This window comes from Ictidomys tridecemlineatus, chromosome 15, assembly GCF_052094955.1.
Source record: "Ictidomys tridecemlineatus isolate mIctTri1 chromosome 15, mIctTri1.hap1, whole genome shotgun sequence".
NCBI lineage: Eukaryota > Metazoa > Chordata > Mammalia > Rodentia > Sciuridae > Ictidomys > Ictidomys tridecemlineatus.
In genome coordinates, this window is record NC_135491.1 from 18,659,180 (window position 1) to 18,684,090 (window position 24,911).

At 42.9% G+C, this 24,911-nt stretch overlaps 1 long non-coding RNA gene across 1 annotated transcript; it reads left to right on the top strand.

The window, feature by feature from the left end:
- The first annotated feature begins 578 nt into the window (after positions 1 to 578).
- Positions 579 to 7,782, top strand: LOC120884806 (uncharacterized). Its single transcript, XR_013430812.1, has 2 exons — positions 579 to 1,035; positions 2,401 to 7,782. It is a non-coding gene; the product is annotated as an uncharacterized LOC120884806 (long non-coding RNA).
- The last annotated feature ends 17,129 nt before the right edge of the window (positions 7,783 to 24,911 follow it).

Here is a 24,911-nt window from a genome sequence, read left to right on the forward strand (position 1 = left end):
TAAATTTCTAGAATCAATCAGAGCCAAGAATTGACTCATACCTTCATGAATTGATTCATGCTTGCCAAAAACAATGTTACACTCTAGTCACTAGATAGTTTTTCTATCAATCCACTCATTGATGGCACTCTTGGACCAGTCTGAAAACACGGATAAAAGACAAGGCTGTGGGCTGGGGTCGTGGTTTAGCGGTGCAGTGCTTGCCTAGCATGCATGAGGCCCTGGGTTCCATCCTCAGCACCACATAAAAATAAATAAAATAAAGATATTGTGTCCAACTACAATTAAAAATTAAATATTTTTTAAAAAGACAAGGCCAATCAACTTTCCTAAATGCTGTCTGCAGTATGAGGTAGTAATAGCAGCAGCAGTAACAATAATATTAGAAATAGTAATACTTGTTGTATTACTTGTCATAGAAGTAATAATAGTCAAAGGAATGGTAGTAGATATGATAGTAGAAATAAATAGTAGAAGTAGTAGTTGTAACAGTAGAAGGACTAGCAATGAAAGTAGTAGTAGAAATAGTAACTGTAATAGTAGGAGGAGTCATAGCAGAGCAGATGTAGTATTGAAAGGTTAATAAAATAGGTACTTGTCACTCTTTTTTCTATATGCTTAACAAAACACTGTTGAAATCTTGTTCCCAGGATGTGTTGTCCCCAACTGTGAACTCTTTGCTAATCTTGTTCCCAGGATGTGCTGTCCCCAACTGCCAAACTGCAGGATGCACTCCCTCACTCGGTTGCAGGCAAACTGCCCACTCACCCTGACCCATCAATGAACTTCCCTCCCTGCCCTCTCCAAGAAAAGTATATAAGCTCTGCTCAAGCGGTTCTCAGGGCTCTCTCTCTCTTTGCTATAGAGGGAGCCCCAGCATGCTGGTCTCCAAATAAACCCACCCTTCTGCTTTTGCATAAGACAGTCTCTTGTGGTCTCTTACTCCGACGTTTCGCTGGACCCTTACATTTGGTGCATTGGCCGGGAACTGCGCATCGCCGGACAGGGAGACCTCAACAAGACTCCTTTAGGGGGGTAAGTATGGCGCCTTATCTCCTTCTTCTTCTCCTCCTTGTTTTTCCTTTGTGATTGTCTGGCTTCTGGTTTCTGGCTTCTGGTTTTTGGCTCAGAGAAGAGCGAAAGCTCTCAGAGCTTCTGGGGGGGACGGAGGTGCCCCCATCTGGGAGGGACGGAGGTGCCCTCATCTGTCTTCTGGTTTTCTGGTTTTGGGTTGGCAGAGTGTGGTTGTCAGCGGAGAGCGTAAGTTCTCCCTGGCGGTGGTGGATAGACGTGTCCCTGAAGCCACAGACCACGTCTCCTCAAGGGACGCTTTGGGAGACTCTGGGGGGGACGGAGGTGCCCCCATCTGGGAGGGACGGAGGTGCCCTCATCTGTATTCTGCTGCCAACCCGTCTGGTTTTGCCGGCAACTATTCTTTCTCTCAGGTTGAATTCACTGTCTGTTTTTAATCTTTGCCTCTGGATTTGTGTTACACGTTTACTGTTCATTGTGTGTTCATTGTGTGTCCGTGTTGGTGTCACATTTGTCATTTGTATTGTCCCTGTCTTTGTTCAAGTAACTTTCATTATGGGACAGAGTCATTCCACGCCTCTGTCCCTGACCCTTGATCACTGGGCTGAAGTCCGCATAAGGGCTCAGAATCTTTCTTTTTCAGTAAAACGTCGGACCTGGCAGACTCTTTGTGCCTCAGAATGGCCTGCCTTTGGAATTGGATGGCCTCCAGAAGGATCTTTCTACTCCCCACTAATTCGAAAAATTAGAGATATTGTTTTTCAGCCGGGACCACATAGCCATCCAGATCAACAGCCGTATATCTTAACTTGGCAGGACCTTTGTAAATCTCCTCCTCCCTGGGTGAAGGCTTTTCTTGTCCCTGTTCCTGCTCCTACCCCTCCCCCTACGATTCTATCTCTCAAACCTCCTCCTCCACCCTTTGTTCTCCCTAAGTCTCAAGATTTGACTCTGCTGGACTCTCCTCCCTTTCCTTATCCCCTGCCTTCATTCCCCAACCCCCAACACCCTCTAAGAGATTCCCCTGCTGCTGACTCAGCTTCTCCACCACAGGAGGTTAAGCCAGCTCAGTGCCCTACAGATGACCAACCCACGGCACACATAGCCCCTCCTCCCCTGGAGGAAGCTGGCCCGGCTAAAGGAACTCGCCGGCAGCGAATGATTAAAAACCCTGAAGCCCCCGTGATACTTCCCCTCCGTCCTTATGGGCCAATGATAGAGGATGGCCATGGTGGAGAAATGCAAGCCTACCAGTATTGGCCTTTCTCCTCTTCAGATCTATATAATTGGAAAAATAACAATCCCCCTTTTTCCGAGGACCCCACCCGGCTCACAGGTCTGATCAAGTCATTGATGTTTTCACACCAGCCTACTTGGGATGACTGCCAACAACTCTTAGGCACTCTCTTCACGACAGAGGAACGAAAGAGAATCCTCCTGGAAGCAAGAAAAAATATCCTCGGACCAGATGGGCGACCGACACAACTTCCCAACATAATCGAAGCTGACTTCTCCTTAAACCGACCCAACTGGGACCCCAACACCTTTAAAGGTAGGGAGCATCTGTCCACTTATTGCCGGGCTCTAATAGCGGGTCTCCCAGCAGCCGCTAGATGGCCAACTAATTTGACCAAGGTAAGAGAGATTATTCAGGGGCCTAATGAATCACCCTCTATGTTTCTGGAGAGAATTATGGAGGCACATAGGAGATATACTCCTTTTGATCCTCAGGCAGAGGATCAAAAGGCATCTGTCATGATGGCCTTTATTGGGCAAGCTGCCCTGGATATTAAAAAAAGTTACAACGCTTAGATGGATTGCAAGATATGACTTTGAGAGATTTAGTCAGAGAAGCTGAGAAGGTATACTATAAAAGAGAAACTGAGGAAGAGAAGGAACAAAGGAGGGAGAAAGAAAGGGAAGAAAGGGAGAAAGAAAGGGAGAAAGAAAGGGAGCAAAGGGAGGATGAAAGAAGCAAAAGACAGACTGAGGCATTGACTAAGGTCCTGGTCACAACAACAAATAGGCCAGAAGTTAAGAGACAGGGAGACAGAAAGAGATACCTGGGTCCACGCCAGAAGCCACATCTGGCCTCAGATCAATGTGCCTACTGTAAAGAAAAAGGACACTGGGCCAAAGACTGCCCTAGAAAGAAACAGCCACGCCAGCCAGCCATTCTAACTCTGGAGGATGACTAGGAAAGTCAGGGCTCAGATCCCCTCCCCGAGCTCAGGGTAACTTTTGAAGTGGAGGGGACCCCAGTAAACTTTGAAGTGGATACAGGGGCAATATGCTCAGCCCTTAAGGCCCCCTTGGGCCCTCTATCAACTAAAATGTCTCAAATTCAAGGGGCTAATAACAGTAAATATTGGGCTTGGACAACTAAGAGGACCATGGACCTGGGGAAAGGAAAAATCCATCACTCCTTCCTCCTTCCTAGTGATCCCAGAATGCCTAGCCCCATTGATGGACAGAGATCTGCTCACCAAACTCCAGGCCAGAATAACTTTTAACCCTGAAGGCCCCCAAATGAAATTTCTAAATCCTTCAGTAAAAACTCCTATAGTCATGGCTTTAACTATGTCAGTAGAAGATGAACATCAACTCTTCACACCCCCCAAGACTGATCAAACAGGCAAGCTATCCCAGAAATGGATAACAGATTACCCAGATGCCTGGGCAGAAACTGCTAAATTAGGCCTAGTCGTAAAACAACCTCCAATAATGGTGGAGTTAAAAACCTCAGCCTCCCCAATTAATATTAAACAATATCCTCTGAGCAAAGAAGCCCTGTCAATTGGCCTGGAACATTCTCCTGCTACCAGTAAAAAAGCCAGGAACTGGGGACTATCGCCCTGTTCAAGACTTAAGAGAGATCAACAACAGAGTGCAGGACATTCACCCCACAGTACCTAATCAGTACAATCTGCTTAGCACCCTTAACCCTGAGCGAAAATGGTATACTGTCCTGGACTTAAAAGATGCTTTATTTTGCTTGCCTCTGCATAAAGAAAGTCAATTACTGTTTGCTTTCAAATGGGTAAACCCAGAAACTGAAACGTCTGATCAACTAACTTGGACCAGACTCCCACAGGGGTTCAAAAACTCCCCCACTCTTTTTGATGAAGCTCTCCACAGAGATCTCAATAACTTCAGAACCATGCACCCTGAAGTCACCCTACTCCAATATGTGGATGACCTGCTACTGGCAGCAGACTCCAAGGAAAACTGTAAGTCTGGGACCCAAGCACTATTATCCGAGCTTCTGCCAAAAAGGCCCAAATTTGCCAGCAAGAAGTAATCTTCCTGGACTATTCCCTTAGGGGCGATAAACAATGGCTCACTGAGCCCAGAAAACAAACTGTTGTGCAGATACCACCCCCATCTAACAAGAGGACAAATAAAGAGGCTAAATTGACAGCCCTAAACAGAGTAACCATGTTAACACTTTCCATATGGGGGAACATAAGTCAGGAGATTTAACTACGTCAGAGCACCCCGACAACTTAACATCTGAGGACACTGACACTGAACTCCTTGACAACACTGAACCCAACTTGCAATTTCAGAAAGCCCTACACTACGTTAAAAATGTACACCAACTCACTCACCTTGGTTCAAAGAAACTGCAGGCATTCCTAAAGGATCAGGAACAGAGTTTTCCACTAACTGGCTCACAGCGAAAGAAAATAGCTGAACAAGTAACAAAAGCCTGTCGGGCCTGTCAATTGGTTAATGCATACCCCTCCAAGCTTCCTGTAGGAAGACGCCTTCGAGGGACCAGACCAGGACAATTTTGGGAAGTGGACTTTACTGAAATTAAGCCAGCAAGGTATGGACTTAAATATCTCCTAATCTTTGTAGATACATTTTCAGGATGGATTGAAGCCTTCCCCACAAAAAAAAAAAAAAGAAAGAAATGGTGGTCAAGAAGATCCTGGAAGATATTTTTCCAAGATACGGCCTGCCTAAGGTAATAGGGTCCGATAATGGACCGGCGTTCATGGCCCAGGTAAGTCAGGGGTTAGCCAGGACCCTGGGGATTAATTGGAAGTTGCATTGCGCTTATAGACCCCAGAGCTCAGGACAGGTAGAAAAAATGAATAAAACCATTAAAGAGACCTTGACAAAATTAAGCTTAGAGACCGGCATAAAAGATTGGACTATGCTCCTGCCTTATGCATTGTTTCGTGCAAGAAATACTCCCTCTGTTTCTTTGTGTAACCTCACCCCCTATGAAATTCTCTATGATGCCCCTCCTCCAATAAGGGACCTGACCCCAACTCTAAGACCTAACAATTCCTTTCACACCCTCTTGCTTGACAGACTTAAAGCTTTTAAAAAAAAAAACTCAGTGATACCCGTGGAAACAGCTGACCACTGCCTACCAACCTGGGGATGAAGGGACTCCACACCGATATCAAGTGGGAAACTTCATCTATGTAAGACGACATCAGGTGTCATCCCTAGAACCCTGCTGGAAAGGACCATACCAGGTGCTACTTATAACACCTACAGCGGTAAAGACTATCAAAGCCACAAACAGTCATGGCTGTGTGGGGGAAAATCCGACTTCTTCTGTAAGTCATAAGGATGTAAACATACAGGGGCTACCTGATGGAACCCAAACCTCCACCAGTTCTCAGACCATTGCCCCCTTGCTGAAGTAACAGGTACTGAGGTATCTCTCCACCCATTCACTCCTCTCTTCTCCTCTCAGTGCCCACACCGGGACCCACCAGGACTATCCAAAATGTAATGAAAATGGCCTATAAAGTTGCTTTGTCATCACTGAAAACAGGTTACTAAAAATTTAAAGTCCCTCACAGGCTTTTTGGGATACTCACTCCAGTCTTCCCCTCTGCTCTACCTGTTCTACTACTCAAGTTTTTATTGCTAAGAAAATCCCAAACCCCTTTCCCATTATTCTTCTACATCTCTCCTTCCTCATTCTCAGATCCATGGAGCTGCTCTCAGCACCGCCTTCCCTGTCCTCCCCCTCTGTACCAGGCCCACAGAAAAGTCTTAACTGACCTTCTCCAGAAGTCTTCACTATGGCTGACTTTAGGACTTTCAGCAAAAGAGTCCCTATAAAAGAGTTCAGTATAGATAAACTTCCTCTTTTCATGTTGCCCTGTTCTACTTGGCCACTGGCTGGAAAAATCAGCACTCCTAAGCTAGACACCCCCTTACTAGTTTTTCACGAAATATGTGAACAGGGCCTCTGGCCTTGAGCTGAGGCTTCACAGAGATGGCTACATTTCTAAGATAAAAAAGTTATCAACTGGGCGCCATGGTAACAGCTGGCAAGGAAAAAAAAAAAAAAAATTCTCCCCCTCCCAGGTGTCCTTAAAAAGTTAACTTGCCCAGAACAGAGAAAAAAAAAATAACAGAAACAAAAACTGCTTTTTGTGAACTTCTGCAGACTGTGAACTTCTGAGCCCTTTCCCTTACATGCTGAGTACGGAGTTCTAAAGCTGCCTAAACTTGGGGTTCAGGGGATTAATTGATTACAGCGGAAGCAATGCCCTCTGAATCCGGTTGCAGCCAAATAGAACTGTTTCCCTGTCTTCAGTGCTATCTTAGGTGCCTTGCCTTATCCATCCCTACAACAGTATAATTCTATATACTTAAACATTATTTATGTTTTCATAAAATGGTCAACAGATGTGATTAATTATGTAATGGTGCAGATGTTTCCCAGAATGCTCTATCATGACGCAGGTTCATTTAAAGATCAAATAGGGGGGCATACAACCCAGTTTCACCGGGAACCTGTATCCCTCGCTTTAGCCATCTTATTAGAAATGGGAATTGCTGCAGGGGTGGGCACAGGAACCACTGCCCTGGTCCATGGGACACGACAAATGACCCAATTAGAAACAGCAATGGACCAAAACTTAAAGATATTAGAAAACCTCCATCACAGCTTTGCAGGAATCTTTAACCTCTCTCTCTGAAGTTGTTTTACAGAACAGGCGAGGGTTGGACCTCCTCTTCATGAGAAAAAAGGGCCTTTGTGCTGCATTGAGGGAAAAATGTTGTTTTTATGCCGACCATACTGGAGTTGTAAGAGAATCTATGAGTAAACTAAAAAAACGCCTTGAAGAGCGTCAGAGAGAGAGAGATGCCCAAAAAGGGTGGTACGAGTCTTGGTTCACACAATCCCCCTGGTTAACTACACTTTTATCAGCCCTGGCCGGCCCTCTAATAATTCTTATATTATTGCTAACTCTAGGACCCTGTTTGCTCAATCGTGTAATTTCCTTTCTCCAATCCCAAATTGGACAAGTCAAACTTATGGTAATCAGACAACAATATACCCCACTAGCAGACACAGAAGGTGACACCCCCCAATGATCACTTTTATGATTAAAAGTAGCCAGAAGAAAAAGTGGGGAATGAAAGGTTAATAAAATAGGTACTTGTCACTCTTTTTTCTATATGCTTAACAAAACACTGTTGAAATCTTGTTCCCAGGATGTGTTGTCCCCAACTGTGAACTCTTTGCTAATCTTGTTCCCAGGATGTGCTGTCCCCAACTGCCAAACTGCAGGATGCACTCCCTCACTCGGTTGCAGGCAAACTGCCCACTCACCCTGACCCATCAATGAACTTCCCTCCCTGCCCTCTCCAAGAAAAGTATATAAGCTCTGCTCAAGCGGTTCTCAGGGCTCTCTCTCTCTTTGCTATAGAGGGAGCCCCAGCATGCTGGTCTCCAAATAAACCCACCCTTCTGCTTTTGCATAAGACAGTCTCTTGTGGTCTCTTACTCCGACGTTTCGCTGGACCCTTACAGTATTAGTCATATTAGAAATTAGTAGTAATAGTAATACTAGCAAATGAAATAGTGGTGGTGGTGGTGGTGGTGGTGGAAGAAGTAAATTGTAACCTGTGTTTGTCACAGGGATGTCAATGCAGAGCAACTGTCCCTCTGATAGTGGGCAGGTTGTCTGTCCTTCCAAATTCAGCCTACTTTTTAGTAAAAGAGGGTGATCTCAGCCAAGGCCAGTTCCTAGGAGTCATGAGGTGAGAGTAAAGTGACTTTTCTGAGTGCATTTGAAGTCATTACAAGCTTCCTATTAGAGCCGAGAGGGAGGCTTCGCGTCTACAATCAGGTGCACCATGGAGGTTTTCCATTTGTTTAGTTTCTCTCCCTAAGTTTATCGTTCTTTTGAAGGGGGCCAGAGGTCAAGAGACATTGTTTTATTTTCCTTTATTTATTTATTTATTTATATTGTTATTTTTATCTGGAGCTTTCTCCAGTGGCAATCCACGGCACCAAGTCACACTTGAACCAGGCAGGAGCTCAGGTCTGAGACAAGGATCAATGTCAAGGCCTGCCTCACTGTGGATTCCCTCAAGGAAAATATAGGTTGACCACGGACTAATCTATGATTAGAGATTATTTTATTGTGCCAAAAGCCAATGTTATTGATTCATCACCAGTTATCTAGATCTAAGGTTTAAAGGACAAAATTGTCAGAGGTGATTGTGCAAAACAGTAAATACAGACCAAATTTGAGGAAAAAATATGTAAAGCAATCTTCAAGCCTACTTCTGAAGCACTTAGAAAGCATAAAAGGTATCGTAGAAAGCTTGGCAGATTCCTCCAGTGAAACTGCACCTTAGTGATGACTAGATCTCCACATCCAGGGTCAGAGCATCAGATTAAAGCTGTATCTTAGTCAAGTACTATTCAGGAGTGTGATGGATGAGATGTGTGGCTATAACAGAATGCTGCAGACTGGGAAATGTACAAAGAGCAATATCTTTTTTGCAGTTCTGGAGGTTGGGAAATCCAATACCAGGGTGCTAGCATCTGACGGGTTCCTTGCTGTATCATCCCATGGCAGAAGGTGGAAAGGCAAGTGAATTTGAAAGCAAGGGAGCAAGAGGGGGCCACATTTGCTTTCCCTTCCCCCCCCCCTGGTTTTTATGATGCATTATAGTTGTAAATGTTGATGGGATTTGTTGTCACATATTCATATATCACACAATATAACAATATAATTTGTTCAGTATCACTCCCCAGCACTTTCCCCCTCCCTTTCCACCTCCACCCCTTTTCCCACTACTAATCTCCCTTTGATTTTCAGAGATCTACTCCCACCTTTGTTTTTCTTTTTCCTCTGTAGCTTCAGCATATGGGAGAAAACAAACGACCATGAACCTTCTGAATTTGACTTATTTCACCTAACATGGTGGTCTCTAAGTTCCATCTACTTTCCTGCAAATGACATAATTTCATTTCTCTTAATGGCTGACTGTGTATATATACCACATTTTCTTTATCCATTCATCATTGATGCACATCTAGCCTGGTTCCATAGTCTGGCTATTGTAAATTGTTTTGCTATAAATATGGGTAATGCATGTATCACTGGAGTAAGATGAATTTAATTCTTCAGGATAACTACCAAGGAGTGGTATAGCTGGGCCATATGGTGGTTCCATGCCTAGCCTTTTGAGGAATCTCCATACTGGAGATTTCCATATTGTCCATAGCAGATAATTTCCATAGTGGTTGTCCCTCCAACAGTGTAAAAGGGTTCCTTTTTTCTCCACATGCCCTCCAGCATTTATTATTATTTGTATTCTTGATGACTGCCATTCTGACTGGTGTGAGATGAAATCTCAGTGTAGTTTTGATTTGCATTTTATTAATTGCTAATGATGTTGCACATTTTTTTCATGTATTTGTTGGCCATTTGTGTTTCTTCTTTTGAGAAGTCACATTTGCTTTTATAACAAGCCTACTCTCGAGACAACTAACCCACACCTGGGAAATGACATTAATCTATTAATGAGAGCAGAGTCCTCATGACCTAGTCATCTCTCCTTAGGACCCACCTCCCCAAACCATTATGTCGGAGATTAAGTTTCCAACATGTGGTCTCTGAGGACACTCTCAAACCATAGCAGAGAACAAGGACAGCTTAGTGACTGGGGGGCAGCAGCACCAGCAGCATTGTCCTGACCATCAGAGCTTCCCAAGTGTATCTCACTCCTCCGTGTAACCCTTGTCTGTTGCCAATGTGCCATAGAGTGACCAGAGGACCTGACAGGCCTCAATGATGATTTTCTCTACCATTGTCTCAAACATTGTTGAGTCCCAAAGAAAATTTAAAACTTTTTGTTTATTTTTGTTGGTGTATTATAATTATATATAGCAGGTGCATTTGTTGTTGCATATTTATAAATGCACATATCATAATCTGGTCAGTTTCATTCCCCTCCCTCCCTGTCCATCCCCTTTCTCGATTCTACTGCTCTTCTTTCTGTTTTCATGAGATTTCCCCCATCTCTCCCACCCTTCTTTTTTTTTCTGTCTCGCTTCCATGTATGAAAGAAGATATATGACCCTTGACTTTCTGAATCTGGCTTATTTTGCTTGATATAATGCTCTCAAGTTTCATCCATTTTCCTGCAAATGACATAATTTTCTTCTTTATGACTATATAAAAACTCCACAGTGTGTATGTATGTGTGTGTGTGTGTGTGTGTGTGTGTATAAAATATTTTCTTTATGTGTTTATCTGTTGATGGGTACCTAGGTTGGTTCCATAATTTGGCTATTGTGAATTATGCTGCTGTAACTGTGGTTATGCATTAATGGCTGTAGTAGGATGACTTTCATTCCCTAAAGGTAATTTTAAATGAATGTTTTATTTTTGAATAGCTTTAGACCTACAAAAAAGTGTGAAGATAGTACAGGGGTCTCCCATATACGTTAGACCCAATTTCCACTCTTGTTAACCTCGTCAGGATGGTTCACTTCTCACAATCAACAAACCAAAATTGATACATTATTGCTAAGTCCATACTTTATTCAGATGTCCTTAGTTTTTACCTAATGTCCTTTTTTTTTTTTTTCCTGTCCAGGATCCTATTCAGGACATCACATCATCTCTCCCGAGGCTCCTCCTGAGTATGATAGTGTCGCATTATTCTTGGTTTTGATGACCTTTACAGATTTGAGGTCAGTTGTTTTGTAGAATATTTCTCAACTGGAATTTGTCTGTTGTTTTTTCTTATGATTAAACTCGGGTCATAGGTTTGAGGAAGGAAGATCACATTGATGAAGTACCGTTCTCACCACATGGTATCAAGGGACTTTGGTTACCTGGCTGAGGTAGTGTTTGTTATTTTTTTCCAAAGTAAAGGTACTGTTGCCTTCTCTCCTTTCCATGTTGTACTCTTTGGAAGGAAATTAGGCTGCCTACGGAAGGGGAAGCTATGACCAACCTCTTTGAGGATGGAGTAGGCTCTGATTTGTCTACTTCCCTCCATGTAGTTGTTAACTCCATAATGTATCTAGATTAGTATGGAGTCAGATTTTCTATGGTATGCTTTGGGTTATAGTCTAATGCTACGCTATTTATTTTGTTGATCAAATTGTTCCATCTTTGCCACTGGAAGCTCTTTTATTTAGTCCTTGTATCTCTCTAACATAGCTCAATAATTTTGCTTTTATTGGAGCACTTTCTTATTTTTGGCATGATAAAATGCCTCTGGCTTTTCTTATAGATGCAGCAGTCCTAGAATGAGCCACTTCCCCGAGGATCCCTGTTTATTCCTTAGGATTCTGCAGAGAAAAAGAATCAATAGGAGATAGACAGATTGATTGACTGATTGATTGAGTGTGAGGGGGTGGCTCACATGATTATAGAGACTAAGAAGTTCCAGTATCAGCATTTGGCAAGCTGGGGACCTAGGAGAGCTGGTGGTATAGTTCCAATCTGAGGCTGAAGGCCTGTGAACTAGGAGAGCCAGTCATGTATGTTCTAGACCAGGTCCAAGTGAAAGGCAGAAGACCAATGTCCCAAGTCAAAGACATTAAGGCAGAGAGCAAATTCTTCCTTACTCAGCACGTTTGTTCCATTCAGGCCTTCAAGGAAGTCCACACTGGGGAAGGCAGTCTGCTTGACTCTGTCTACTGATTCAAATTAACATTTCCTCTGGAAGCATGTCACCCAGAAACACCTTCCCAGACAACCCCAGAATAACGTTTAACAATATATCTAGGCACCTGGGGCCAGTCAACTTGGCTCATAAAATTAACCATTAAGCTCTCCTTCTTTTTAGTGGACAATGGTCATAGAAACCAAAATCTGAGTATGAGTTGTGCTCACTGCTTCTGAGCTCATGTTTCTTCCAAGTCTTCTCAAGTGACAAAGCAAGAAAATAGAAGTGTGAATACTAACCTGTGTACATGCACAGCTCTATCAATATTCCTGTATCTAGCCAGATTAATCTATTATTAACCTAAGAATGAGTTCAACTCTAATCCTTTACCACCTGCATGATTCTGACTTCTCCTCGCTGATCTGTGAACTGTCACTCTGATAGTGAGAAATCTGGCTCCAGCCCTCCACCACCCACATTTATTTACTTGTTCAATTCCAATATGTAAGTATGGAGGTTTCACAGTTCTCAATCCTTGCCCTCATGGGAAGTAACTTTATCAACCAGAGTTCAGTGCTTATGTATAGTTTCCTTTGTCATTTAGTCTTAAGCTACCACTCATTCTCATTTGGTTCCATAGTTACTTGGGTTAGCCCCAACCCCTTCAGTGAAGTTATGGTTCATTTTTTGTTGTTGTTGTTACCATATACATTCCATCCTGGGGTTCTCTACCCCTCTATATGATTTTTATAATTTGAGAGTCACTCTTTATGCTATAAAGTCCTATAGTTTTTATAAATGCCATGGTACGTATCTACCATTATTATATCATAGAGAATAGTTTCCTCACACTTAAAAAAAGTACTTGTGCTTTGCCTATTTAAGTTTCCTCTCTCTCAAAACCCCTGGCAACTACTGTTCTATTGTTTTGCTTTTCCCAAAATGTCATATAAAGGAAATCATTCAGTATGTAGGTTTCCTAGGTTGGCTTATTTCACTTAACAATATGCATCTCATATTTATATGCATCTGCTTTGACACACAGTTAATATCTCATTTCTCATCAAACCCTCACCCACTATTGATGATTCTTGGATTACTTACCTATTACTGTGAGATGAAGATTTTCTCAACCATTCCTTATATATTTGGTATTCTACTGTAGGGAAGCATTCTACTGTTCTCCCCAATTATTTATTTATAAGAGTATAGGCTCATGGTTTTCTTTTTTCAGTAGATTATAATTGTCCAAGACTTGGCCAGTGGCATCTCCTTCTGGTGTCCCTTTGATAAGTCTCCATCTTTCTTGGAGCCCTGACTTTCTCTCCACAAGAAGATGTCCCAAGTTCATCCCTTTTAATGGAAAATTATATTTAGAAAGATAGATTTGGATTCTGGTGAGCTCATGGCTCTTGGAAGTCACAGCTCTCAGAGATTCTTAGGGAGCCAAGATAGAAAAATATATAGAAATGCGCCTGTTTATAAATCCACGCACATATATAAACTTAGAGATATGCATTTATATCTACAACAATTTTTACATCTATTTTACATATTTGATAGTTCCTCCTTATCTGTGAGGTGTATATGTTCCAAGACCCCTAATGAATGCCTAAAACTTCAGACGATGACTCTAATTTGTGTACAACCGGAGATATGAAAAATTGTGCTCTATATGTGTAATGTGAATTGTAATGCATTCTGCCATCATATATAATAAATTTAAAATAAAAGCAAGCCACATATATCCAATGTATAATGGCACAGAGTAAACACCTTAAAACCCTCAAATGTCATTCATTCTGGGAATCTTGCTTTCCTGAAGAAACATGTGTCCTATGTAAGCATGTTTTAAAATATGAATAAAGGAAATGATCTAAAGTTCTGATAATAGGAGAAAAAAACTTACAAAGTGTTTATTTCTGAAATTTCCCGTTTAATATTTTCAGGCTCTTGTTAAACCACAGGTAACAGAAACTACAGAGAGTGAAACCACACATGATGGGGGACTACTCGATTGAAAACCGTAAGCCTACGATGATAACTCCAATTGTCATCTAATCCTAAAATGTTCTGTTGGTTGGCTGGAGCTGCCATAACAAAACGCATACTGGGTGGCTTCAACAACAAAATTCCTTTCCTCACAGTTCTGGACGCCAGAAGTTCAAGGTCATGCTGCTAGCAGGGTTGGCTCCTCGGGAGGCCTCTCTCCCTGGCTGGTGGATGACCACGGGTTCTGCTGCTCTTCAGGTGGCTGTCACTTTGGGCTTGTGCACCAGTCAGATGGGATCAGGGCCCACGCTAATGGCCTCATTTGAACTTTATCTGCTCTCTAAAGGCCCTAACTCCAAACGCAGTCACATTCTGAGGCACTGGGGCTACAGCCTTGATATGAATTTTCATGTGTGTATGGGGAGGTGTGACGCAATTCTGTTGAGCCAAATTCTTGGTTGGAAAGTAGCTGCTGGATTGAATTCCTACCAGAGCTGTGTGAAATAAGAAAGAGCTGGGTCACCAGGAAAAGGTCTTGCTGTTCCCTACAGTGCTGGCCCATGAGGGTAAAGGTTTGCTTCTTATATTAATTTTCTAACACTTCTTCTATAACTTTTCTAATTACTTCTTATATTACCTTTTCTTAACAAAGAAATATAAACTGAGTGGCTTAAACAAGAGACAAGTTCTGCCCCACTGGTCAGAGGCCACAGCTCAGAAATCAAAGTAAACGTAGGGTTGGCTGCTGGCTTCTTTTCCAGGCCTCTCTCCTACCTTCCTTAGCATGTTCTCCATATGTCTTCGTATAGTCTTTCCTCAGTGTCTCTCTGTCTCTGTGCTTGAATGTCACCTTTGTATAAAAATGCAGGTTAATGTCCACCCTACTCTGTATGAACTCACCTTAACTAATTACATATGCAACAAACTTACTTCCAAACAAGATCATATTCTGAGGTCCTAGGAGTTAGGACTAAAGTGTAAATCTGGTGTGAAAGGCACAGAAAAGCCATAAAATTTCTCTTGGGATATTCAATCCAAGGTCTCTGAAAAGTCTACATCTCAAGCAGAATCTTTTCCCGATCCTGTGTGTATCTTGCTCAGTTCTAGGGGAAACGTCAATCTGGAAAAATCAGAAAATTTAACCAATTATTTTCCTGAATATCAGGACTCCACTCCTATGGAAATCAAGCCTGAATTCATAGCTACCAGTTACCCCAGTATTAGAAAAATACATGAGGTGCTGATACCTCTTTTCCCTCCGAGGGATACATGGCCATCGCAGGGACATCATACATCCCCACATGAGGTCCAACTGTGCACAGGTGACTGATTTTCAGACTATCTGCAATTGTCATTGTGATAAACAAACCCAAGGTCATCTTAGAGTGTTCACAAACTCTCCTGCTATTTTTATTTGCTTAGCCAATATATACTAGAAATGCAACAGCTATATGTAGAAGTCAGAAATCTTTTACATAATAAAAAAATCTTGAGTATTGTCCCACTCAAGAAGAAATGGAATTTCAAGATTTACTATACAATTACAGTTATTGAGAGGGTGGTTCTGGCACAAGGATTGAAAAATAGATCAATGAACATAATAGAGAACCTGGAAATAGATATGCGTGAGTGTTATTATGTAGTTTTTTTAAAAAAAATGTCTTTCTTGGTGCATTATTAATGATGCATAATAATGGCATGAATTGTGAAGTCATTTGAGTTTTTACAAAGGTGCCAAGCAACCCAATGGGACAGGGAAAGTCATGAATAAATGGTGCTGGGACAATTAGATTTCCATGTAGATAAAAAATGAATTTCAACCTTTGCCTCGGTTACAGTTTGATCAGAGAAGGCAGAGCCACTGTGGGTAATAGAGAACAAGGGTTTGATTATAGGGATTAGACTTTACCAATTGTGAGGGCAGATCTGAGTCTATGAAATGGTTTTGCTGTCGCTTGGTGCCAGGTTTGAAATCAGCAGAGCTGAAGACAGAAAAGAAAGATGCGGTGAAGAGCAGGGTACAGAGATGAACTGGAACCCACACAGACAAACTTGACCCTGCATCTATCCCTCATCACTGCTAACCTCAATGCTATGGGTGCCTTTCAGAAGAAGCTGATGCTCTTTGGCATGAAGATGCACCTGGATTCCTGGCTACAAATAATCCCAGCAGTAGAAAAATACATGAGGAGCTGGACCAGGACTCTGCCAAGCAGGGATGTGATTGTAGGAATTGGAAGAACTGTGTGCCTAGATACTACCCACCATCAACAAGTAAGCCAGCAGTAAGTGACACTGTGCCTTGTCCTAGATGGGGAATTGGGACTTAAAGATGGTGAATCCCTCACTTCTACCTCATATGGCACCAATTTCTCTCGTGCCTCTCCTTGACCTGGAAACCACACAGGAACCAGACATATAGTTCTAACTTAGCTAAGAAGACATGGAGCGGGGGAAGCCTCCATAATTCTAATCTCATATCACATTAAACATTAGTTCAACATGACTCATAGACTTTAATATAAATGCTAAAACCAAAAAATTTGTAAAAGAAAGCACAGAAGAATATCTTCACAACTTGGAGTCTATAAATACATCACATGGGACAGGGAGAGCAATCACTATAAAAGATAAAAACTGATAAGACTTTGCTAAAATTAAAAATCTTTGCTCATTAAGAGATACCATTTAAAAATGAAAAGACAAACCAAAGATTGGAAGAAAACATTCACAAAACATATAATTAACAAAGGGCTGGCATATGGGATTATATAAGAACCCTTACTAATTCAGTAATAAAGAGTCCAAAACATGACTAAAAAATTTTAAAAAGATGCTTCATGAAGGAAGAGATGTGTGATCTGCAAGCAAATAAAAACGGATCAGTATCATTAGGTATCTGGGAAATGCAAATTAAACCCGCAAAGAAATACCATGAGACACCAACCAGAATGATTAAGATATAAAAGACTGTCAACTCCATATGTTGGTGAAGATGTGGGCAGTCCGAACTCACACATTTTTGGTGAGAAAGTGTTAACAGTGTCTGTAACTTACTTTGCAATGCATCAAAATGGTGATGGTGAGGCAGATTGTATTTTCCAAAAATGACCACAACAACATCTCCATTCCCACATGCTCTGGTACAATGAAATCATGCCTCTCCCTTTTCTAGGCAGGGAGTCTGATTTCCCTCTTCTGATATCTGAACAGGCTTGGTTACCGCATCTATCAATAAGGCTCAGTGGAAATGATATTGTAACTCTTATAGTCTGGGTCAGAAAAGGTCATGATGCTTCCATTTTATTCAATGGAACACCGGAGCCATCAGGTATGAAGTCCTACTACCTGGAGGCCACCGTGCTATAAATGAAGCCAACTCATTTGAGAGACCAGATGGAATCACTCTACACAGTTGTCTTAATTTTCAAGTCATCCTACGCTAGGTGCCAGGCGAAACTAAAAGAGCCTCTGGCTATTTCCAGCCTTAGCTATCAAATTGCCCTCAGCCTAAGGAGATTTCTAAGCAGAATGTTAAAAGTGGATTCTTTTAACTGTGCTTCCTGAGAAGTGGATAGAAAGAGACGAACTAAAGAACGAGATTTTTAGTTTCAAACAGAATTTAGAAGCCAGGGCTAACTGGATTTAAAAACTATTTCTCATTCCAATGTAAAAGTTAGTTTCAGGTCAAAGATCAAGACTAGAAAAACATCTGAGAGCACAGGGGAAGCCAAGTGCCCAACTATGAGATTCTCTATTAAGACATCAGAAGTTTTAAGGCTGTGCCTTGTAGACTCTTTCAACCAGACAAATGCTTTTTAAAGATATTAACAATGTACCTTGTAGATCCTCTGGGTTAAACAATAGACTCCTAAGAATCTTATGGACATGGTCCCATAGTAATCTCATGGAGAGCCCAAAGTAGAGAAAGGCTTGTTCTGAAGGTGTTCTTGAGTATGACTTTTGTTTCGTGAAGTGGATACAGAAGAAATCCACAAAGTTTTAAAGGAATTTAACTAGCTTGGTGCTATGCTTTGGATACGGTTTGAGTGTGATCCCCAGGTATTCATGGTGTTAGAATTTAATCCTCATTGTGAGGTATTAACAGGGTGAAAACTTAATGTGACTGTGGTGTTTAGAGGTGACATCTTTGGGAGGTAATTAGGGTTAAATAAAGTCCACAGAGTATGATCAAATACTGATGGCTTTATAAGAAAAGGGAGAGAGAGAATAGGCATGCATGTCCATGGCCTCTGTCTCTTACCATGTGATGCCCTGTACTCTCTTAGGACCACTGGCAAGAAGGCCATCACCAGATGCAGCCCCTTGACCTTGAACTCTAGAACCATGGGCCAAAATAAAACTGTTTTCTTCGTAAATTATTCTACTAGTTATGGTAATGAAAACAGACTAACACACTTGGCCTGAAAAGAGCAGAGATAGTTCAAAATGGGAAGAGCCTTTAAACTTCTGTACTTTTATAGGAAAGAAGCTAAGACCATTCTTATAGAAAAGGAAAGAGGACTGGGAGGGCAAAGGTAAGATCCCAGAGAGCAGGGCCAATAGCCATGGAAAACCATTCCCAAAGAGTAAGACAGGGTCTTACTAAGGAAGTGGCACATGTGCCCATATACATTTAAGAATTGCTATGATCCACTCCCTCGTATGTGCCTTGCATTTTCTCCTTTTAAAAATAGGAGCAGTTGTTATTCTTCTCCTGTCCTGCTATTATATGTTGGGGGTGAGGTGGGGGCAGGGGACACAGAGATTATGTTTTAGTTCACAGGTATTCAAATAGAAAAGAGTAGCAAGGAGCCATAACTGAGAGTATTATGCTCACTGGATTTGACTTAGAGAAAGAAATATTGGACTATGAGCTGAGCCTCATAATTTGATGAAATGAGATGGGGAAAGGATTCCTTAGGAGGCAGTAGGTATTTTGCACAAGAATTATTGTGACCAAAGGGGCAAATATGGCATCTCCAAAGATGGCTATAAGAGCTCCCATTCCATGGATCATCTATAGGAGCTGGGGATATAGTTCAGTCAGTAGAGTGCTTGCCTTGCATGCACAAGGCCCTGGGTTCAATTCCCAAAAAAAGAAAAAAAGAAAAAAGAAAAGAAAAGAAAAAAACAAACATGGATCATGGATCATCTACAAAGTGACCTTGCCATATCACCATTAAGGGGTGGAATCTAGTTCTCCTCTGTTTGAACCAATGGCTGCTCTGAACAATAGGAAATGCTTCTGTATAATTTTCACAGCTTGGTTATAAAGGCAATGCAACTTCTGCCTTGTCAGAACTCACACTTGGAGCTCTGAGCTGCCATGTAAGATACCCAACAACCATGAGGCTGCCATGTTTGGAGGAAGTTCAATGCTGTTGGCAACTCCCATGCATGTGAGTGAATGTACCTCTCTCTGGTAGGTTCCAGTCCCCAAGCATCAAGTCTTCCCAGTTCAGGCCCCCAATATCCTAGAACAATGGCAAGTCAATTTCACTATCCCTACCTGAATTCCTAACCCACAGAATCCATAAGCATAACACAGTGGCTGTTGTTTTAAGTCACTACATTTGTTACAGGTTACACAATTGTAACCAGAACAGATGGACTGATGGATAGAGGGATAGATAAACAGGTATGTAATAAAGCAAGTACAGTATAATGTTAATTGCAAAACCTAGGCAGGTGCTTTCACATTTTCTACCATATTTGAACATTACAATGAAAATTGGTTGAGGGGAAGGATACATTTTATAGATGAGGAAACTGAGGCAAAGAGAGGTTAAATCTATTACCTAAGGTAATAGTGCTAGTAAATAGTAGAGGTAAGACTCCAATTCAGATTTTACTTATTTATTACACAAATGGAGCACAACTTTTCATTTTTCTGGTTGTACATGATGTAAGGTCACACCATTTGTGCAATCATACCCATGCATAGGAGTAATAATGTCCATCTCATTCCATAATCTCCCCCCCCAACACACAAACACCCTCCTTTCCTCTCCCTCCCCTCTGCTCAACCCTAAATTCCTCCATTCTTCCCTTGCCCATCCCCCACCATGGATCAACATCTACTTATCAGAGGAACCATTTGGCCTGTGGTTTTTTGGGGATTGGCTTACTTTGCTTAGCATAATATTCTCCAACTCCGTCATTTACCCATAAATGCTATGATTTCATTCTTCTTTAAGACTGAGTAATATTCTATTGTGTATATATACCACAGTTTCTTTTATCCATTCATCTACTGAAGGGCATCTAGGCTGTTTCCACAGTCTAACTATTGTGAATTGAGCTGCTATAAACCTTAAGGCGGCTGCATCGCTGTAGCAGGCTGCTTTTAAGTCCTTTGGGTATAGCTGTCCAACTCAGCTTTTGTGATTCTGTAATTGATGTTCTTAACTCTTCCAAAACAAAGTACTCAGCATTCCTGCCAACTCTCCATCCATTTCTTTGATAGAGAAAGTTAATAAGTGGCTTCTAATGACTACTTAATTTTTACACTGCTCCAGTATTGGGTTATGTTTTTATAGGGTAAAAAATGATGTTCTTATTTAAGTTCTCGTCCTTGGAGGATGGTCTCCTTCCCAGCATTCTTGGCAGCTGCCCGTTCTTTACTGGGTGCTAAGACAATCTCCCTCCTGTAAGGAGCTTCAAAAGAGGCAAAAAGTTGTAACTTAATTGCCTCCTTTTCTTCCTGTACTCAGAACTTGGGGCAGGTTTTTTGTTTTATTTGGCATGAGAACACTGTAAATCTCTGAGACTTATTTAAATAAGTTGTCCAAGGTCACACATGATTAAGGGACAGAATAGATCTGGAACCCAGGTCTCCTGAGGCCAAGTCCTGTGCCTTGGGCTTGTCCGTCCTCCTAACTGGTCTCCAGGCTGGTTTCCAACTAAACCATGCCTAGCGATTAAGGGGAACCTTACTCTCAGGTGCCCGTGTGTTCTGCTTTTCCAGATCATTCCTTTTGGGGCCCAATCGAGAAGAACTTTAGAGCCATTCGCAGAGGGTCCTTGCTACGTGGGCAAGGCCTGCATCTCTTCAGTTTTCCCTAAGGGCCTGTAGGATGCTTGGTGTTTCAGCTAGTGATTCAAGGTGGCCCACAAGAGGCCTTTGCGCAGTGACGTAGGGGAGCCTTTCCTTCTCAGCAGCAATGGGTTCCCATTCCATCTCTAGGACAGGGTGCCTGGACCTTGAGGTCCGCAGGACAGCAGCCCGGGCTAGTCGGGCCTGCTCCCTTGGTCTCCAAGGACGGGTGGAGAGAAGGAGCATGTGCGACCCAGCTGCCTAGCCGGCCTGGCCACTAATCTCAAGCCCTGGGCCTGCTCTTGAACCTTCCCAACCCGCTTGTATGGGAACTGGTCAATCCCGACCGGTCCTGATAGATTTCCTCCCTGGGCCTGGGCCTGGCGCCACCCAAGCTCGGAGCTGGGCCCCAGCGCCCCAAGTGGAGACGGAAACGGCCGGCCTTGGGGATCCAAGGGACGCGCGACCTGGAGATCCAGCTGGAGGGTGGCAGGGCGCCGACCTCACTCCCGACTCCACTCTGGGCCCAAGGTCGTGGTCTGGCTTCCCCACAAGCCGCAGTCCAAGGTTCCTGTCGCCTGGGGTCGCCTGAGCGCTCCACTTCTGGACAACCTGGGGACAGCGGGAGGCAGCTGCTTGGCTGATGCTGGCGGCGAGAGCCGGGGCCAAGGTCGGGTTTCTTGGCAACGGGCCAGGGCTCGGGTGGCTTCCCCGTCCCCTCCCCCATTCCTTCCCTTCCCCCACCCAGGCTCAGCGGGTTAGAGCCGGGGACTCCAGGCAGAACCCAGGTGTGGCTCCCGGGCGCGACCTGCGGGCCGGGCAGGTGTGCAGGGGGTGGCTGGGGGCGGCTCCCACCGCAGCCTGGTTTTCCCCGACCCCCGTGGGGCTGCGCTGCGGGACTGGAGAGCCTCAGGGGGGCGACAAGTCTGTTTCCGCCCGGCCTCCGCCCGCTGTCCTTGAAACGAGTCTTTCCGGTGGGGCTGCCCAGCCGGGTCCGCCCCGCCCAGCCTCCGGAACCTGGGGAGAAGGGCAGCAGCCGCCCAGGCCCGAGGCGCGCTCCGAGGCCCGGCGCAGGGTTGGACCTGGCCGACGAGCCCCAGTCCTGTCCAACTGCCTCTCTCCCCCATTCCCATCTGGTGGGTCCCCTGTGGCACTCAGGGGGTTTGGGTACTTTGGAGGCGCAGCAGATTGTCCCAGAGTTGCTCTGTGAGTTAGCAAACCTCCAAGCCTGCAAGGAGAAGCCTGGCTGAGACCTAGGTTTCCTGGGGCCTGGGGTCTGGGGTTCGAGGGTAAACCAGGGAGCCTGGAGACTCCGCTTTCTGGGCGCCCGCTGGGGGTGCACCAAGCCAGGGAGCTGTTAGAGGGTCTCCAGATTCGTGAAAATGAATGAGGAAGACAGGGTGCCTTTCTTTCCTCAATCCAGGAGTGGAGATTGCGTTTAACCTCTGCAGTCACAGGGCAGGGACCACTCTCCTCCTGCCTGGCGCCGGCACAGACCCAAGGACATATTAACCAAATCCAGGTGTTGGAAACTGAGCGCCCTTCATTTCCTCCCCGGTGGTGAAGTCTCTAATTGCCCGAGTTTTTTTCAAAATCACAGCATGTGAAGACCCAAAGGGGAGGTACCCTGGAGGATTACTCTATCTGCCTACCCTTGACTCAGATTTGCAATCAACGTTTAATGGGGAAAGTTGGCCAGTTTCTCAAAAATACAAAAACCAGTGACTGATACCACTTTTTTCCTTGGCATTTCCTTGGGTTATTCTCTTTCCTGGAAATGAAAGATGATAAACTATTGTCTTAAATTCTGTCCTGATTAGCATCCTTTCTCTATTCGGGATTTCCCTGGAGCCAGATCTTAGCAGCTTCAGGTTTATGACTTTTTGAAAATATAATTTTGATGAATTTTTATCTGTTCCTCAAATTAGAAAATCCCTTAATTACAGGAGAAAACATTTTCAAACAGAAAGGCCAGAACTTTAGAGTAAGCCCTGGAGCAAATGCTTCTTTAAGAAAATCTCAGGGTTTGAAAGGCCTCTGCAGCAAACTGGTGGGCAAAGAACCAAGCAAGAGAGCCTTTCCTGTAGCTGTCAGGCCCAGGGTCTTTAGGTTAATACTTGGATAGAAAATAAGTTGAGGTTTGCTTCAAGATGCTCATCCTCCTGCAGAGAGAGAGTGTGGTTTTGGTTAAATTCTTTTCAGATTGTCTAGATGTTATCTACGGGGAAATTTTTCTTTCTAAAAGCATTTTCCAGTTAATAAACTAGGAAGGAACAGTAGATAAAATATCACCATTTTGCATCCCTAATGAATTAATGGACCTAGCTAGGCATGATCAACAATGACTGCTAACATATTAACATAAAAAGAAAGAACTCAACATCTATATCTTCTTGGTCAACCTTTTCTTTATTTAAGTGCTAGACATTGAACCCAGGACCTTGCACATGGCTAGTCAAGCACTATACCACAGAACTACATGCCCAGCCCACATTACATGTCTTGTAAGGAAGACTCCGTGTCAACTATGAAGTAATCTAGATTTACCATGTGTCCCCCTGAGCCTCACATATCAAATCTAAGTCTGACTGAGCCTGATCTAGATCAGCTACCAATTCATAGGAAATACAAATACAAAATATAGAGGAAAATGTTCAATAACACTGTGAGATCATAATCAAAACAATCCAGATGTTGTGAAACTACTGGATAAATGACCCAGTTCTTCAATAATGAATTGCAAGAAGATAATCAGATTTAGATCCCAAGTCAAACACATGATAAAAAGAATGACATTCATAGGTCACATAAATTTAAATACTGATTTGATATTCAACGTTTAAAAAATATTCTTAGATTTTTTTTTAGAAAAAAATAGTATTATGGTTACATTATTATTCTGAAAGTCATCTTTCAGAAATGCATGCTAAAATGTTATCAAATAATATGTCTGAAATTTATTTCTTAGTAGCTTTATAGAGAGATGAGGAAAGTGGGTGAAGGTATAGATGGAAACAAGACTGGACGTTAGCAATGGGTATGTGGTGTTTCATTCTATTATTCTATTATAATGTTTCAACTTTTTTTTCAGGGTATTCCCAAACTTATAAACCCGTGTTTGAGCCTGGTTGAACTGCCTAGGTTGAGGCTCAGAACAACTAAGATTGTGTGCTTTCTGCACAAACCTTCTCAAAAGTCCATTCAGCAAATGTTACCAAGGACCCATTCCTACAATTATGGAGTTCACAGTTGAGGTTAGAAAATGACAGACAAGGAAGCCATCTAATGGAAGCATTGAAGGCTCTTGAGAAGAAGAAGAATTGGTGGTTGAAATGAGTCCCAACAGGTAGAAAGAAGCTCCCTGGGTCATGTCAGTTCATCTTCTGTGAGATAAGATGGTTAGACCAGATCTACAGGAAGGACTCATTTAGTCCTAACAGATTCTGTGTTAATAGCCTTCTGGGAAACTTTTTTTTTTTCTCTTGTCTCTCTTTAGGGAGTTGAAAGACCTGCCCTCAACCCCAGGAATTCCTGTCATCAACCCTTACTTTGTTGTTGAAGCAAGCTAACTGGAGCTCTTAGTCTTGAGTTTCCCAGTTGTGTTTGGAGACCAAAGCATGATTGTGTTAGCCAGTCTGTAACCTTCTTAGGAAATGATCTCTTGAGCCCGCAGATTTATTTCTACTTATTCAGATTTCACTCAGCTGTACATTTTCCTGCATTTATTCCCAGCCTTGATAATAAAGCCAACTGACTCTTCAACCTGTGAGTAGATGCCCTTAGCCTTTGTACCTGCTATAGTCTGATCCTTTTCTTTCTATAGTGCATGCAGTTCAAGGTCCAGCATGACTAGTCTTCAGGTTCACTAGTTCATCCTGATATTCTGCCATAGCAGGTCAAACTATGATTTGATGAACCACCTGTTAAGGAAAACCCAGTA